Raw genomic sequence first — 17,048 nt, 5'->3', positions numbered from 1 at the left:
CCGAGCTCTTTTTAACTCACAACACTTCCGATGCCAAACATGTGGCGTTTTCGTCTCACACCAACCAATCCTCCAGCAGTTTGGACAATGACTGAGTGTCCTACAACTCATTTCATTTCTGACACTAATGACTCAGAATTGATGGAGACCCCAGAGGCTTCAACTTAGCATGCCAAAGGCTTTCCAGGTGACTCAGGGATAAAGAATCTGCTGCCAATGCAGGAGTTGCAAGTTCACTCCCTTGGTCGGGAATGAAGGAAAGTTACATGGCTCAAAATAGCCTGGAGTTAAAATTCCCCTCCAGGTCCTCCCCACCATTCTATGCAAAACAAAGAACTCTCTCACCCAAAGAAAAATGGACGTTAAGGTTGATTGCGCCCAGTTCCCAGCTGGTCCATCCTCTGGCCAATCTCCAAAATTCCTTGCCCCAACTGTTTAAGAGATAACTACTCCGAACAACCTTGGAGAAGAACAGGCCCCCTTAAGACAGTAGCTTTACACACACATGCCTGTACATACTTACTCTTTTCTTAGGTTAGTGCAGCAGCTCGCTAATCTGACTGCTGCCCCTTCTCGCCTCATTAAAGATGATCTGTTCCTACAAGTGCTCAGGGCTGGTGCACTGGGAAGACCCAGAGGGATCAGGTGGAGAGGGAGGTGGGAGTGGGGATCGGGATGGGGAATACATGTAAATCCATGGCTGATTCATGTCAATGTATGGCAAAAACCACTATAATATTGTAAAGTAATTAACCCCCAACTAATAAAAATAAATGGAAAAAAAATAAATAAATAAAGATGATCTGTTCCTGTAAAGTGCCGGTCTCCTTCTTATTCTGAACCTCGCCTTCTCTAACTCCCTTACCCTATAGGGAAGAGCCACTGGAGAAGGAAATGGCAACCCACTCCAGTGTCCTTGCCTGAAAAAAAATCCCATGGACAGAGGAGCCTGGCAGCCTACAGTCCATGGGGTTGCAGAAGAGTCGGACACGACTGAAAGACTAAACAACAAGGCATATACAACCTCCTCATATAAAATCCCCGCTGTCCTGAGTTCACCATTATTTACGGTTAGAAGGAATTCTTCAACTGTTTCCGTGTCTAGTCATTTTAAATCTGGGCAACTAGAAGAGCATACGGCTTCCCTGGGGGCTCAGTGGTGGAGAATCCGCCTGGCAATGCAGGAGTCTCAGGTTCAATCCCTGGGTCGGGAAGATCCCCTGGAGAAGGGAATGGCAACCCACTCCAGTAATCTTGCCTGGGAAATCCCATGGACAGAGGAACCTGGCGGGCTACAGTCCAGGGGGTTGCAAAGGAATCAGACAGAACAAGCAAACAACAACAATCAGAGGTTTAGGAGCTCCAGTCCCCAAGACAGCCCTCACTTCAGATGCCAGTCTACGTCTCAGGTCCCCAGGTGACCCACGTTTCTGTGGCTACAAAGTCAGGGGTTTCTTAAAAAAAAAAAAAAAAAAAAAAAACAACACTTTTCTAGCTTTGATTATTTCCTAGAGTGGTTCAGAAAATTCTGGAAAACACTGACCCATTCATTATCTGCCTGTGTCTTTTAACAGTATCAGTCCTGGGGAAAAAAGCTGCACACAGCCATGGCAATGTGACTTTTCTGGTTGGTGGAAATTACCAAGTGGTCCAGACCCGGAGAGCAGGAGGCAGTGTAAGAAGGTTCTAAAGTAAAGCACAGAGCAATTAGCAGGGAGATTTACCTCCCTGTCTTAAAAGCATTTTTATTACTTAATCAATCACAAGCAATTTCTAAACAAGGCTGGGGTTTTACTAGGAGCCATAAATCTTTACCATTTGCTTCCTGGAGGAAGAGCAGAAGAAACAGACATGACATTCCAAGAGGGACTTTGTATCAAATAAAACAAAAGGAAACTGAAAGTCACTTAGGAAACAGAAAATAGACAGGAAGTAGCCACAGGGTCTCAGAGGGTCTGAGGAAGGAAGTGGTCAGTGGGGTCAGGTATCTAGTCCTGATGGCAGATTCCCATTCAATTCCTTCTCTTATATATTCAGAGGGAGGAAGATGAAGATTGCAAAATGAAGAAAGTGTGCAGTTAACAAAGCAGATTTTCTGCAATTCCTCTCTTGGCAGAAGGCTTTCTATAGCCAGTCTGTCTCTGGACCTCAGTTTCCTCATATGCAAATTGGGAGAATTCAGATTGGATTACAACCCAGTGATTCTCACTACTAACAGCGTTCCAAAATCACTTCTGGATTGTTCTAAAAACACTATTGCCAGGACTTCTCCGGAAGTCTAGTAATTAAGATTTCACCCTCCATGCAGGGAGTGCAGGTTCCAACCCTGGTCAGGGAACCAAGCTTCTACGTGACTCTCAACCAAAAAGCCAGAACATAAAGCAGAGGCAACGTAGTTCCAAATTCAATAAAAACTTTTTAAAAGGTCGCCATCAAAAAAATCTTTATTTTAAAGAAACCCAAAAAACACCATTGCCAGGCTCCCTCCCAGATCAATAAAATCAGACTCTCTGAGGCTGAGCTGAAGGGTCTTCAATCATCTAGTTCCAGCAGAACACCGAAGCAAAGAATCCTAATTTGAAAATGCGTGCATGCTCAGCCGTGTCCAGTTCTTTGTGACCCCACAGACTGTAGCCCACCAGGCTCCTCTGTCCATGAGATTTCCCAGGCAAGAAGACTGGAGTGGGTTTTCATTTCGTCTTCCAGGGGATCTTCCTAACCCAGGGATTGAACTGAGGTCTCCTGTGTCTCCCACAGGTGGATTATTTACTACTAAACCACCTGGGAAACCCATAATTTGAAAATAAAACGCTTCAAACATGCACAGGAGCCAGCTTATCCATTAAGGACAGAGACACTCAAGCTGTGTTCACAAATTCATTCTCTGTTTCCTTGGACAGACCCTTCCTCAACTCTTCTCCACACTGCCTCCTGGGCTGGACCCTTGGACCTGCCTCTCAGCATCTCTCATGATGCTCAGGGGGAAATGTCCCATCACATCTCAGTCAAACCAGAGAAGTGGGTCCAGGAGGCCTGGGTTAATAAACACTGATCTATTTAAAGTGGATAACCAACAAGGCCCTACTGTCTAGCACAGGGAACTCTGCTCAATGTTATGTGGCAGCCTGGATGGGAGGGGAGTTTGGGGGAGAATAGATACATGTATATGTATGGCTGAATCCCTTCACTGTCCACCTGAAATTGTCACAACATTGTTCATTGGCTATACTCCAATACAAAATAAAAAGTTAAAAAAGAAAAAAATGTGTGGAGTTTAGGAACCGCTGTTCACAGACCATTTATAAACATCTGTCAGTACTGTTGACCCTGGTTCTGAAACCCCCTTGGAAGAGTGGTGCAGAGTTACAGTTCTTCCCTCACAAGACTGATCTGGGCAGAGGGGCACCCAACACATGCTTCTTCGACTGGTTCCATCGTGAGCAAATGCAACAGAGACTGGGTCACTATAGGGAACCAAGGAAAAGAACCTGATTAAAGTGATGCTGGATCTGCCTGAAACATTTTCTTGGGCCCAGGATGGACCTGTTCCAAAGGTGACCTCCTAAGACATGTGGGCCCCTCCAGAGAGGAGTCCTGCCCCAAAGACTGTACTTGGCCAATCCCTTACTTATCTCAAAAATCCATTTCTCTTCTGTAGGTAAGTAAAGACTGTCAATTACCTCCCAAATTTTGACCCAGTACAAATTCTTTTTTCCCCTAATTCTACCTGAGACCTGGGATTTGAAAGGAAAACATATTTTTTTCTTAGTCATATGGAATTATAATCTAGTTCAAAGGCTTCCTTCTATAGAATATTTCCCTTTTTTCTTCTGAACCCTTCTAGCATTGATCTACCTCTTATATGGAATATAAACAGGTAGATAAATGCCTGTATGGAATATGGGTTTCCCAGGCGACACTAGGGATGAAGAATCCGCCTGCCAATGTAGGAGGCATAAGAGAAACAGGTTCAACCCCTGGATAGGGAAGATTTCCTGGAGAAAGAAATGGCAACCCACTCCAGTATTCTTGCCTGGAGAATCCCATGGACAGAGGAGCCTGGTGGGCTGTGGTCAGTAGGATCACAAAGAGTCAGACATGAATGAAAGTAGTTAGCACTAGTAGCACCACATGGAATATATCTCATCCTGACTTTATTATAATATTTGTACATCTTTTCTGCTAGACTGTTGACTCCCTAGTGCAGTAGAAAGAACAAGCTTTTGGAGTCACACTGATCAAGTCCCAGCTTCTGTTCTTCCATGGCTGTGTGGCTTTATGAAAGTTGCTTGAACTTTCTGAGCCTCTGGGTCTGAATCTATAAAGAGAAGATAATAAGACCAACTAGACAGCATTGGTGTAGGGATGAAAGGAGATATCACGCCTTGAATCTCTAAGTTTAGCCATGAGCAGCTTAGAATGTAGTGCTCAGAACCTACCAACTAACCCTGCTATGGTCCGTGGTCAGGAGATTCCCCTCAGACAGTGGTGAGTGCAGAAGAAAGATACGTTCCAGCACCAGGAGTGGGGAGAAGGCCATGGAGCTGTTTGCTGCAAGGGATGTGGGCCAACAGGGAGAACCAGCACTTCTGGCTGTAGGCACGTTGGCAGACTCCTGCCAGTGATGGCCTTCTTCATACCTTTCCATGTCAGGCTTCACACCGCTTCTCCTGGCAGCTTTCGACAACGCTCAGCAACAGTCCTGTCAACAGCACTACAGCAAATCCCCTACATACAAACCTTCAAGTTGCAAACTTTCAAAGATCCAGTCACGGCAGTTGGTTCACGCGTCTGGCATACATTGTCACGTGTGTGTGTCCTGTACAAGAGGTTGAGCTTTTGTGTGCTTTACGGTACAGTGCCGTAGAGAGTACCGTAGTACAACATCTTTATTTAAAATCCAGGATGTTTGGAAGCCAGATCAAAAGTAGCAGCATATGGCCCATTGTATGAGTTGGGTACCTAGCCTAGCTTCGTTGGACACAGAAACAAATTGAACTTGAATTCAATCTTGGAATGGAACTCATTCATATAGTAAGTAGGGGACTGACTGTATTAAAAGTGCAGAAGACTGGGACTTCCCTGGTAGTCCAGTAAATAAGAATCCACCTTCCAGTGTAGGGGACACAGGTTTGATTCTGGTCAGGGAACTAAGATCCCACAGGGCGTGGGGCAGCTAAGCCTGGGTACTGTGACTACTGAATCCGTTCTCTACAACAAAAGATCCTGCATGCCACAGCTAAGACTCAACGCAGCCAGAGAAATAAATGTTGTCAAAATGCATAAAACTTTCTAGACTGCTCATGAAGAAAGACCACTCCCTTGCTTCTCTGGCTACACACATATATACACTTTATACACACACACACACACACACATGTACATGTATACATTTACATACATATACATACACATGAATACACATATACAGACAGACATCCACACAGAGGCACACACATACTCTTACACATACACACGTGCACACATAAAGCGTTGCATTTAAGTAGCTGCAACTCTGTGGAGCCCTTTCATTGGATATAGATAAAGTGGTGTCACTTGCCTCCTTGCCCAGAAACAACTAAGGTTGTAGAAGATCAAAATTAAAGTGTTATCCTTCACTAAGCACAATGCCGCCAACACAGAGGGCGCAGGGAAGAGGGTGGATTCCTGCCCAGACCTCTCTGACCCCAAGTCACGGGTTGGAAAACTTTCTATAAAGAGTCAAATAGTAAATCTCTGTTGTGCTGTGGGCCAGTTAATTTCTGCCGCACTCCTCAAATCTAGTTCGAAAACAATGATAGGTGTTATATAAACAAAAGGGCATAGTCTTATTCCAGTAAAATCTTACTTACAGAAACAAGGTTTCTGCATCCTAAAGTCTTAGGTCTTAATCACTAGGCTGTAGAACTTGGACTTGTTTTTCTTAATTCAAAACACAGTTCATTTAATTTATTAACATATAGTAAATCTCTACACCTCTTGACCAAACAATTTCACTCCTAGGAATTTCTCTGATTAAGATTGACCAACAGTTCTGGATCATTTTGTATTCAGAATCTACTTAACCTCCCAGTAAGAGGTGCATGTACATGTGTGTTCAATCGCTCAGCCATGTCTGAGTCTTTGGGACCCCATGGATTGTAGCCCACCAAGCTCTTCTGTCCATGGGATTCTCCAGACAAGAATACTGGAGTATGTTGCCACTTTCTTTTCCAGGGGATCTTCCCGAGCCAAGGATCAAACCTGCATCTCCTGCATCTCCTCCATAGAAGGCAGATTCTTTACCACAGCAACACCTGGGAAGCCCCCAGTAAGAGGTAAGATGAGTCATATTTTTGTCTCCATTTTGCAGATAAAATGAGTGACAAAGATGCTACATGATTTTCCCCTGGACACATAGCTGGTAAGTGGTAAAGCAGTTATTTCTAACTCTTAAATGAAAAGAGTATGCAAGATTGGACAAATTGCACAAAGTTCTTAACAGCATAAAAAGAAATCATCTAAATATCGAGTATGGACCATGGGTAAAAATTATTGTACAACAGAATAAAAGGCAGTGTTTTCAATTGACAGAGAAGAATGCTGACTCTCTGGTTGCCGCAGCAATTCCTCTCCTCCCTGGATGCGTGCCCCTTTGCTATGCCACGTTGCTGGTCCTTCCATCAAAAATCAGAGCCTGTTTCCTGGCTGAATGTGAGCTGGCCCTGTGACTTGCTTGACCAATAGAATGAAGAGGAAGTGATGTCATAAGGTGCCCAGCACCAGGTCCCAAAAGGCCTTGTAGCTTCCACCTTTGCCTTTTTGAGATGCTGTTCTGAGCCCACCATGTGAAGCAGTCACATCCAGCTTACTGGGGACAAGAGTCTCATGGAGGAGAATCAATGCTATTTTTACTGCCGAACAAGTGACCCCAGGGGAGTAAGGTTGCAAACTTAATCACAGAACACCCAGTTAAAATATTCTTCCCAGATAAACAAAGAGTAATGTTTTCACATAATTGTGTCTCAAATATCTCATGGACGTGTTTATACTACAAAATTATTCATTGTGTATCTGAAATTCAAATTTAACTTGGTGTCTTGTATTTTTATTTGCAAAATCTGACAACCCTACAGGTGCTTAGCAGAAGGATCCAGCCTGAATTGCTGATCTAAAGAACCATAAGAAATGATAAATGGTTATTTTAAGCTACCAAGTTTTTCAGAAGTTTGTTGCTCAGTGACATACAACAAAAATACTCTCCTATTTATTGGCATGGAATATGTTACTGTAGGATTAGGGGGTAGTCATACAGGCAGAGAAGTGGGGCATAAAGAAAAGAAAGACTGTTCACCCTGAGCAGAGAAATGATGCAACGTATATGTCTGTATGTATATATACATATGTCTATATGTAAAGTACATAAGATCTTTGTGTTCAAATTAAATATTTAATTTTAATGATGTGTTTTTAGGATGTGTATCAATGTACATAAATGTCAAATACATATTCAGAGGGGAAAAGCCCAAGTTTCTCAGTTTGGATTCCAAGAGCTCATCTTCGAGATACTTTTGATAATGATTTCCTAGTGAAATCTTTGCTTAGGATGTAATGCTATATTAATATTTTTAAAAGAATAAAACTTGCTGATGACATCCAGTTATATTTCAAAACACAGTTATAAAAGAACACAAAGATATAATTCTGCTTTTTTTTTTTTTTTTTTTTGCTTTCTTTTTTTAAATTGGGGTATATTTGCTTTACAGGCTTCCCAGGTTGCACAGTGGTAAAGAATCTGCCTGCCAACACAGGAGACTCAAGAAACTTGGGTTCTATCCCTGGGTTGGGAAGAGCCCCTGGAGGAGGAAATGGGAACTAGTCCCAGTATTCTTGCCTGGAAAATCCTATGGACAGAGGAACCTGGCGGGCTACTGTCCAGGGGGTCACAAAGAGTTGGACATGACTGAGCAGTCCAGCATGCATGCACGCATAGGTGCTTTGCAATGTTGTGAATTAGCTCTATACTTACCTATATCCCTTCCCTCATGGCCCGCCCCCACCCATCTAGGTGACCTCGGAGCACATTCTGCGTCCCCTGTGCTACGCAGCATCTTCCCCGCTAGCTGTCTGTTTCACACACATCAATCTCAATCTCCCAGCTCACCCTGTCTCCTCCCTGTGTCCCACATCCGTTCTCTACATCTGCATTTATATTCCTCCCCTGCAAACAGGTCCATTTGTACCCTCTTTCTAGATTCCACATAAATGCATTAATATACAATATTTGTTTTTCTCTTTCTGACCGGCTGCACTCTGTATGACAGAGTCTAGGTCCATGCACATCACTGCAAATGACCCAATTTCCTTCCTTTTAATGGCTGAGTAGTATTCCATTGTCTCAATGTACCACATCTTCTCCATCCATTCATCTGTTGATAGACATATGTGCACACATACACACACACACACACGATATACACACAACTGGTACTGACAGTTTTTGATGGTAAGGAGTGAATAGAAGAGTTTTTCACTTTCTTTTTCCTCTTCTTGGCACTTTCTCATTTTCCTGCAATGCACACTTCTCTCTTGTGTAACAAAGAATGTGTGTGCATCTGTACATCTAGGTGTGTATATACTGTGGCCTTCAATCCCCTGGCCTTGCACCAGTTATTAAGCATTTACAGAGTTCTTGGTCTTTCCCCAACACTGTGTGTGAAAGCAAATGTGTGTGTGTGTGTGTGTGTGTGTGTGTGTGTGTGTGTGTGTGTGTGTGTTAGTCACTCAGTCCTGTCTGACTCTTTGTGATCCTATGATGTAGCCCCACCTGGCTCCAATGTCCATGAGATTTCCCAGGCAAGAATACTGGAGCAGGCTGCCATTCTCTTCTCCAGGGCATCTTCCCAACCCAAGGACTGAACCCATGTCTCGATCCCTTACATCTCCTGCATTGAAGGCAGATTCTTTACCATCTGAGCTACCAGGGAAGCCCAAAAGCAAGTCCTGGAAGCTATAAAAAGTGAATAAAGGATGAAGCATGCTCCTCTGGCCCAGGAGAGAGTGAAAGAACAGGAGATCCAGGTAGTTATTTAGAGTATGTGGTACTCAGGATGTGCAGCATTCAGTGGTCTGTCTATCTGTCTAACCTAAATGTAAGAAAGATCAGTGTCTACTTACAAGTCATACTGACTCACTCCCCATCACCCCACTTCCAGCTGAGAAGTGAGGACCCCTGTCTTCTTGACAGGCTCACACAGCTGCTGTGTGAAGCTAGCTTTTGCTTCAGCAGCCTCAGTAGATCAGAAATGCCAACATCTGGTTAATTCCATCCTAGCTGTGTAATCCAAACCATCAGGGACATTAATAATGACACCACACCAATGCTTTATAAAACTGTCTCTCTGATGGGGGTCACATTCAGTGCCAGCTTTCAATTATCAACACAGGGGAGGAGAAAGGGCCCATTTAGGGCCAGAAAAAGAGCAAATTCCAGACAATAAATAAAAACCAGTCTGCAGATAATAGGCTAGGAGGATCATCTGTATTTAGATAATTGAGTTATGACCATAAGCAAGCCATTTATTCCACAAACTTTGTATGTGTAAACCAGGACTCCAATTTATTAATTTACTGCTAGAAACAAATGCACTGTCATGGGGCCCAGACATTCGCATCCATCTGACGGAACATGCATTTGCTCCATCAGCGGCAGCTACCAGGGAAGTCAGATATCAAAAGGTTGCTTGGTGAGCGTGGAATCCATACAAGAGGAGTTTGCTTTGTAATTTAAATTAAGCAAACATTTATTGTGCTTTATATGTCAGGATCTGTGCTGGGTAATGAGGACCCAAAGATGTGAGGCCCAGCTTTGAAGTTTGCTGTCAAATAGAGAAGCATGGTTGGATAGTCATTTAATGTGATCAACATCACAGCAGAGATGTTACATGTATGGGCAGGGGCTCTGGAAGCCTGAAAAGTGTCTCCTTAACAGGTGCTAAGTTAAGGTCTGCATGTGTAATAAGTCACTTCAGTTGTGTCCGACTCTGTGCAACCCTATGGAACATAGGCTCCTCTGTCCATGGGATTCTGCAGACAGGAATACTGGAGTGGGTTGCCATGCTCTCCTCCAGGGGATATTGCCTTCCCAGGGATCAAACCCACGTCTCTTACATCTACCTGCACTGGCCAGTGGGTTCTTTACCAGTTACACCACCTGGGAAACCCCTAAGTTACGGACTTAAGCCTTAATAGAGGTTGCATTTACGGCGGGGTAGATTTCAGGCAGATGAAAGAGTGTGTGCAAAAATACCAAGAGAGGGTCATCCCTGGTGGTCCAGTGGTTAACAGTTCATCTTCCAAAGCAGGTAGAGCAGATTCAATCCCTGGTCGGGGAGCTAAGACCCCACATTCCTCAGGGCCAAAAAACCAAAACATAAAACAGAAGTGATATTGTAACAAATTAAATAAAGACTTTAGAAATGGTCCACGTCAAAAAATCTTTTTAAAAATAATACCAGGAGAAGAAGATGTGAAGGGTCCTTTTGCCCAGACTGGGGTATGAAATGGTGAAAGTTATCAGACTGTGACAGTGTTTGAATGCTAAGGAGGTTGGGTGTTATCACCAAGCCAATGGTGCTCAACTTCAGGTATATCAGACTTACCTGGAACACATTTTAAAGACTGTGAATCTTCTACTGACCCAGAATCTCAGGAGAAGGGGCTCAGCCATTCTTATTGTTGAGAGAATACAAAGCTAATTCTGAAGTACAGCCTGGGAAGAGATTCTAACACAGGAGATAATGGAATATATTTTCAAAACTCTTAGTGCACTTAATAGGGATGTTACTTTATACCTATTTCACAGGTGAGGAAACTGACAGTACAGTGGGGAGAAAACTTTCAGTGGCGGGGGGAGGGGGTGGAAACAGGGCTGGTATATTAGTCAGAAGTATTCTTCAGAGAAACAGAACCAGTGGGAATCATACAGATATAGATTAGATCTGTAAAGAGAAAAAGAAAATGTTAGGAATTGAATTATGAGACTGTGGGGATGGCAAGTCTGAAATCTCTAGAACAGACTAGAAATTCAATTAAGAGTTGATGTTGAAGCAGGCTGGGAACTTTGGTCAGGTTTCTATATTGCAGTTTTGAGCATTCCTTCCTTTTCAAGAAACTTCGGTCTACTTTTAAGGCCTTCAAGGGATTGAATGAGGCCCATCCACATTACAGAGGGTAATCAGCTTTACTCAAAGTCTACTGATGTAAATGTCAATCACATCTTTGAAGGACCCCACAGCGAAATCTAGACTAGTGTTTCACCAAACAACTGGGAACCATTGGCTAAGTCAGCACATAAAATCAACCATCACAGAGACTTCCCCTGTGGTCCAGTGGTGAAGACTCTGGGTGCCAATGCAGGGGGGCGTTGTGTCCGATCACTGGTCAGGGAACTAAGATCCCATAAGCCAAGCAGCACAGACAAAAGGCAGATTTTTTTTAATTGCAAAAAAATTAATTAATTAATTAACCATCACAGCTGGACTCTCAGCTCTAGCCCACCTCTGCTTTCCTTCCTGGTTGGGGGAAGGATTTGGACAGGAGGAAAAATTTCTCCTGACAATCAAGGTTGCCAGCTCCTCTGACCACCTGTCTCCCAAACAAAGATGTTGAATTCATAGCCTGGGAGACAATGCCTTAATCCAGAGCAAAAGATACTAAACCAGTGGCTGGAAATCTTGATATACACCCTGCACCACCCAGTGGGCCAGCCCAAGCCATCTTCTTTAAGGAAACTTTGTTGTTTTTCCACTTTAATGGGGCTGGGCTGATACAATGACAATCACCGGTTGCTGTCATTTCAATACTTAATAAGTACAAATGAATTGATGCACAGTTCACTGGTCTAAGCACGCTGAGGATTTTGATAAATGGCTCCTTTATATTTTCATTTCATAGACTTTCACATCACACAGTGAGAATCAGGAATGTGCTGCTTCATGGCGCAAAACTCGCCCACCAAGGAGAGGCCTTCCCCTAGGTGTGGGGAGCTTGGGCAATGGATGCAGCCTCTGGCAGCCTGGCTTCCTCTCCTGGTCTGCTCCCCTGGGCCCCAGCTCTGCAGGAGCCTACTGCTGCCAGCTTCCTGGAGCAAGAAGAAAGCATTTGGCTTTTTTATTAGATTGATCTATGTCAGTAACTATGGTTTCATCTAAATCTTATTTTATTCTACTCATCTGATGGCAAAAAAGTAAAAACTCGAAAAAGTAAATACATAAACATTGAACAATCACATTGTTTCAAAGGATGTTTAAATCAGAAGAGACCTTTAAAACGCACTCATAATACTCTGAATTCTCTAGAGATCAGGAATGGAAAACAAGGCGCCCAAAGTCACTGCCCAATTCTGAAAGCAGAGTGGGTTCCCAGCCCACTGGTTGGCCTTTCTGTTTCTTCCTTCCTTCCTTCAGTTTGTTTTGTTTTTGTTTTTGTTCTTGGTTTTTTTTTTTGCACCTCTGGGATTTCTCAGAGAGTGGCTGAGACTCCACTCTCCCAGTTCAGGGGCCCCAGGTTCAAGCCCTGGTCAAAGAGCTAGAACTAAGAGATAGAATGCCACAACAAAGAGTGAAGATTCTGTGTGCTGTAACTAAGATCCAATGCAGCCAAATAAATAATAATAAAAAAAATTGTGCAGTGCTATTTACAAGAGTATTTTATATGTAGGCTTCCCAGGTGGCTCTAGTGGAAAAAAAAACTCACCAGTCAATGAAGGAGACATTAGAGACAGAGGAGCTTGATCCCTGGGTTGGGAAGATCCTCTGGAGAAGGAAAATAGCCACCCACTCCAGTATTCCTGCCTGGGAAATCCCATGGATAGTGGAGCCTGGCGGGCTATGGTCCACGGGGTCACAAAGAGTCAGACGGGACTGAAGCAACTTAGCACGCACACACACATTTTATATGTTTTCCAAGCAACCGTCATTTTCCCCAAGCCTACTTGCCTTCTCCCCATCCTTCTTTGAGCTGCCCATTGTGTATGATGGAAAGCAAATACTGGCGCAGTCCTGCTGTCTGCCCAGGTTAAGGAACTCAGTGATGCTCATACGAGGAAGTGCAAATTCAAGCTCGGCAGCTATCAAACCCAGTGACATTTTGGAAGAATTGAATAAAGGTAATTATTGTGTGAAGGTAAATTTGCCCCGGGGAAGAAAAATAATAGAGACAAAATGAATGACTGAATATTTCTACTGTAAAAGTCTGTTCACAGTGGGCTACTATGCAAGCGAAGACCTGACCTGCCAGTGTGCAAGGATTTCACCCGGAGAAAGAGCAGATTCATCAGGGTTAATGTCTTTCCTCTGGTTTTTCACGTATCTACCTCCTTGGGTAACCAAGGGCACAGTGAAGCCATCTAAGTTCCTCTTACGGATGCTGAAGTATAACTTTTATCTTGACGGCTCTCCTCTCTCTTTTCCTTTACTGATCTCCCTAGACTTCTTTGTTCGAAAGCTAAAAGCTCCTTTGGAGTCCTGGCTCATATAGGACAGGTGTTCTAACAGCGCACACAAACACCCACATAAAAATACAACCACATAATCACAAACAAATATGGGCATACACACAGGCGTGTGTGCATACATAAATACACACACACATGTCCAACTCTTGAGAAACCTACAATCTAAGAGGACTGTTACAATTCAAAATAGTTGCTAACCTGGAATTATCTCCAAAGTAAAGTGGGAACCCAGCAAAGGAGCAGGGCTGTGGGCTGCTTTGCTGGGGATGGTCAGGAGGGCTCCCCAGAAGAGTTCGGTGCTGAGATGAGACCTCAAGGGTGAGGAGGAGGGCAGAAACATGGGAGAGAGTTCTCGGCAGAAGGGAAGAGGGCTGGAGGGGCCAGGAGCCTGGCATGTCCGGAAGACTGGTGAGTCCAGGGCTCTCAGAGAATAAAGCCACCCAGCTTCTGGGAACTTGGGCGATGGCTGAAGACTCTAATGCAGCCACAGATATTATCTCTGGGTCACTGGGACTGCGGGAAGAGGAAATATGGCCTCCCTAAGGTGGCTTAGTGGTGAAGAATCTGCCTGCTAAGGCAGGAGACTGGGGTTCAATCCCTGGGACGGGAAGATACCATGGAAAAGAAAACAGCAACCCACTCCAGTGTTCTTGCCTAGGAAATCCATGGACAGAGGAGCCTGGTGGGCTACAGTCCGTGGGGTTGCAAAGAGTCAGACACAGCTGGAATCGACTTAGCAAACACTCATACACTTATTAATTACTCACCTTTCCCAACTAGAGTGGCTTCACTTGTAGCTCAGTTGGTAAAGACTGCCTACAATGCAGGAGACCTGGCTTTGATTCCTGGGTTGGGAAGATCCCCTAGAGAAGGAAATAGCAACCCACTCCAGTATTCTTGCCTTGAGAATCCCATGGACAGAGGAGCCTAGCAGGCTACAGTCCACAGGGTCACAAGAGTTGAACACAACTTAGTGACTAAACCAAGCACCCAACAAGAAGGAAAGCTTCATAGAATGAAAACATGTATAGCAATGCCTGGCATACAGAAGGAACTGAGAGTATGTGTACTAGATGGGTCAATCAGTCAATGGAGTGAGCCCCCTGCAAGGGTTTCCTGAACACACTGAGTGAACTCTAACCACTTCCAGAATAGAAACAAGCCAAAGGTTAAGAAACCTCCCCCTCTGCAATGTTTGGTTGCTCACGTGACAGATGTGAAGCTCTTATGTCACATGATCCGATTAGCGTCCCCCTCGAAAGGGCATTCTTCTTGGATATGATTACACCATCTGTCCTAAAAGCACTTATGATTCATGATCAGACAAGCACCAAACCCCATTTGGCAGGTTTTATAAAGTGACTCTCTCCTCTCGGCTGGGTTCTGGCCATGTGTGGGCAGTATTTTGACATTTTCAAATGAAATACGGGCTCAAATGAAAAACACATCAAGGAGTGAGATGATCTGGGCCAGGGAAGAATATTGTACTCTGTGAATTCTCAGGGTATAACCAGGAGGGGGAAGGGCTACTTGTAAATCTAGAAAAATATGGACAAATTTTATCCAGTGAGAAACATTATGAAACTCTGGTTTCATCTCCCTGAAGGAATTGCTGGCGGCTTTATCACATATACCTGGTGTGCATGTGTACTCGATCGCTCAGTTGTGTCCGACTCTTTGAGATCCCATGGACTGTAGCCCACCACATTCTTCTATCCATGGGATTTCCCAGGCAGGAGTCCTGGAACGGGTTACCATTTCCTCCTCCAGGGGATCTTCCCAACCAAGGGATTTGAATCTGAGTCTCCTACATTGGCAGGCGGACTTTTTACCACTGAGCCATGTGAGAAACCCTTCATATAGCTGGACAAAGACTCAAAGAACACACCTCATGCGTGCTGCAGAGTCTAAGGGTGTTACTTATTGTAGAAGAAGAATTGGAGAAGACTATAGAGCCAGGGAAGAGATGAGCATCCTTCCTTTATGTGGAGCCCTACACCAAGGTCACAGGTGTGGATCCTTGTACCAAGGTGACAGGACAGAAGTCTCCAGAACTGACTGAACCCCATAGCAGCTGTTGCCCTGAGCCCTCCCCCGACCCCCACTCAAAACTGGCCATTCCCTGACTCCATATCAGGTAAAATATCCACCCTGCAGCATCCGAACCAATCACCTAATACGACCCTTCCAGCAGGAATTTTCTTTGTCTTGCTTCTATAAACATTGACTACTAGCCTACGAAAGGCATAGACTATTCCTTGAGCTAGCCAGCGGTTCTAACAATGTTTCCAACTCTAATAAACTCTGTTCTCTCATTCTGCCTCATGTCTGGAAACTCTTTTTCAACCTGCACACAGACCACAACACTTTACAGACAAGAAGAGACTGAGTAGCTATTCCTGCCCAACCACCATATTCCTCCCTTCCCGCTGGGGAGAGAAACTCCACTTTCCCTCAAGAAACCACTCACTCCCCATTCTTCGTCCTTGTAATTTGGATGAAGCTTAAGTCTAATTCCAGGGATGCGTACTTGAATCAAAGTGCATTATTCCCTGGCCACGTGATTAACCCACGTCAGGTCAAAGAGAGAAAGTCTGAGATTTTTTTTTTTTCTGAAACAAAGAAAAGGTTTCTGTTTGGAGAAGTTACTAAGCTCTAAGAAGACACATCTCAGGCTATCAGCAATCCATTTGCTTTCTCTTGTAGACAGTCTGCCTAAGAATGTACCCCATGCAAGGGTGAGCTGAAGCTGAGAAATAGAGGAAGTGAACTCCAAAAGTAGATGAGTCCCTAGCGAGCACAAGTAATGGATAGTTCAATTACATAAGCCCCAACTTCCTGAAACTCCTTGTCGTAATTAAACCCTGTGGTATAATAAAGATATGGACTTCCCAGGTGGCTCAGTGGTAAAGAATCTGCCTGCAATGCAGGAGACATGGGTTTGATCCCTGGGTCAGGGAGTTTCCCTGGAGGAGGAAATGGCAACCTATTCCAATATTCTTGCCTGGGAAACTCCATAAGCAGAGGAGCCTGGTGGGCTACAGTCCATGGGGTCCTACAGAGTGAGACATGACCTAGTGACTAAACAACAACAAATAATAAAAACATACATTTAGTCTTTGTCTCTGATTCCTTCAGACAGCTCCTAAAGTCCTTGAAATTTCTTGAGAAATAGTGGTTTTTGTTATACTGGCTCCCTTTTGGTCACACCTGAGTTTCTTCTAGTGGGATGATGTGGAATAGGACATCTAATTGGCCCCAGGATAGGACTGGGCACCAGAAAGACCAAGAGATTAGAGAGTTGGAATATTCAGCCCCCACCACTGACCTTCAGAGAGAAAGGAATGGCTGGAGACTGTACTCTTTAAAAAAAGAAAGAAAAGACTTGAACCACAAGACTTGGGGGAGCTGCTGGGTTAGTGAACACATCAGGGTGCTAGAGGATGACACACCTGGAGAGGTCATGGAATCTATACACACACACACTCGCACATGCATGCACGCACACGCACACACTGCACCTGTTCTATTTAGCTGTTCCTGAATCCTTGTT

Source organism: Muntiacus reevesi, chromosome 15, assembly GCF_963930625.1.
Source record: "Muntiacus reevesi chromosome 15, mMunRee1.1, whole genome shotgun sequence".
Taxonomy (NCBI): Eukaryota; Metazoa; Chordata; class Mammalia; order Artiodactyla; family Cervidae; genus Muntiacus; species Muntiacus reevesi.
This window is presented reverse-complemented; position numbering follows the sequence as displayed.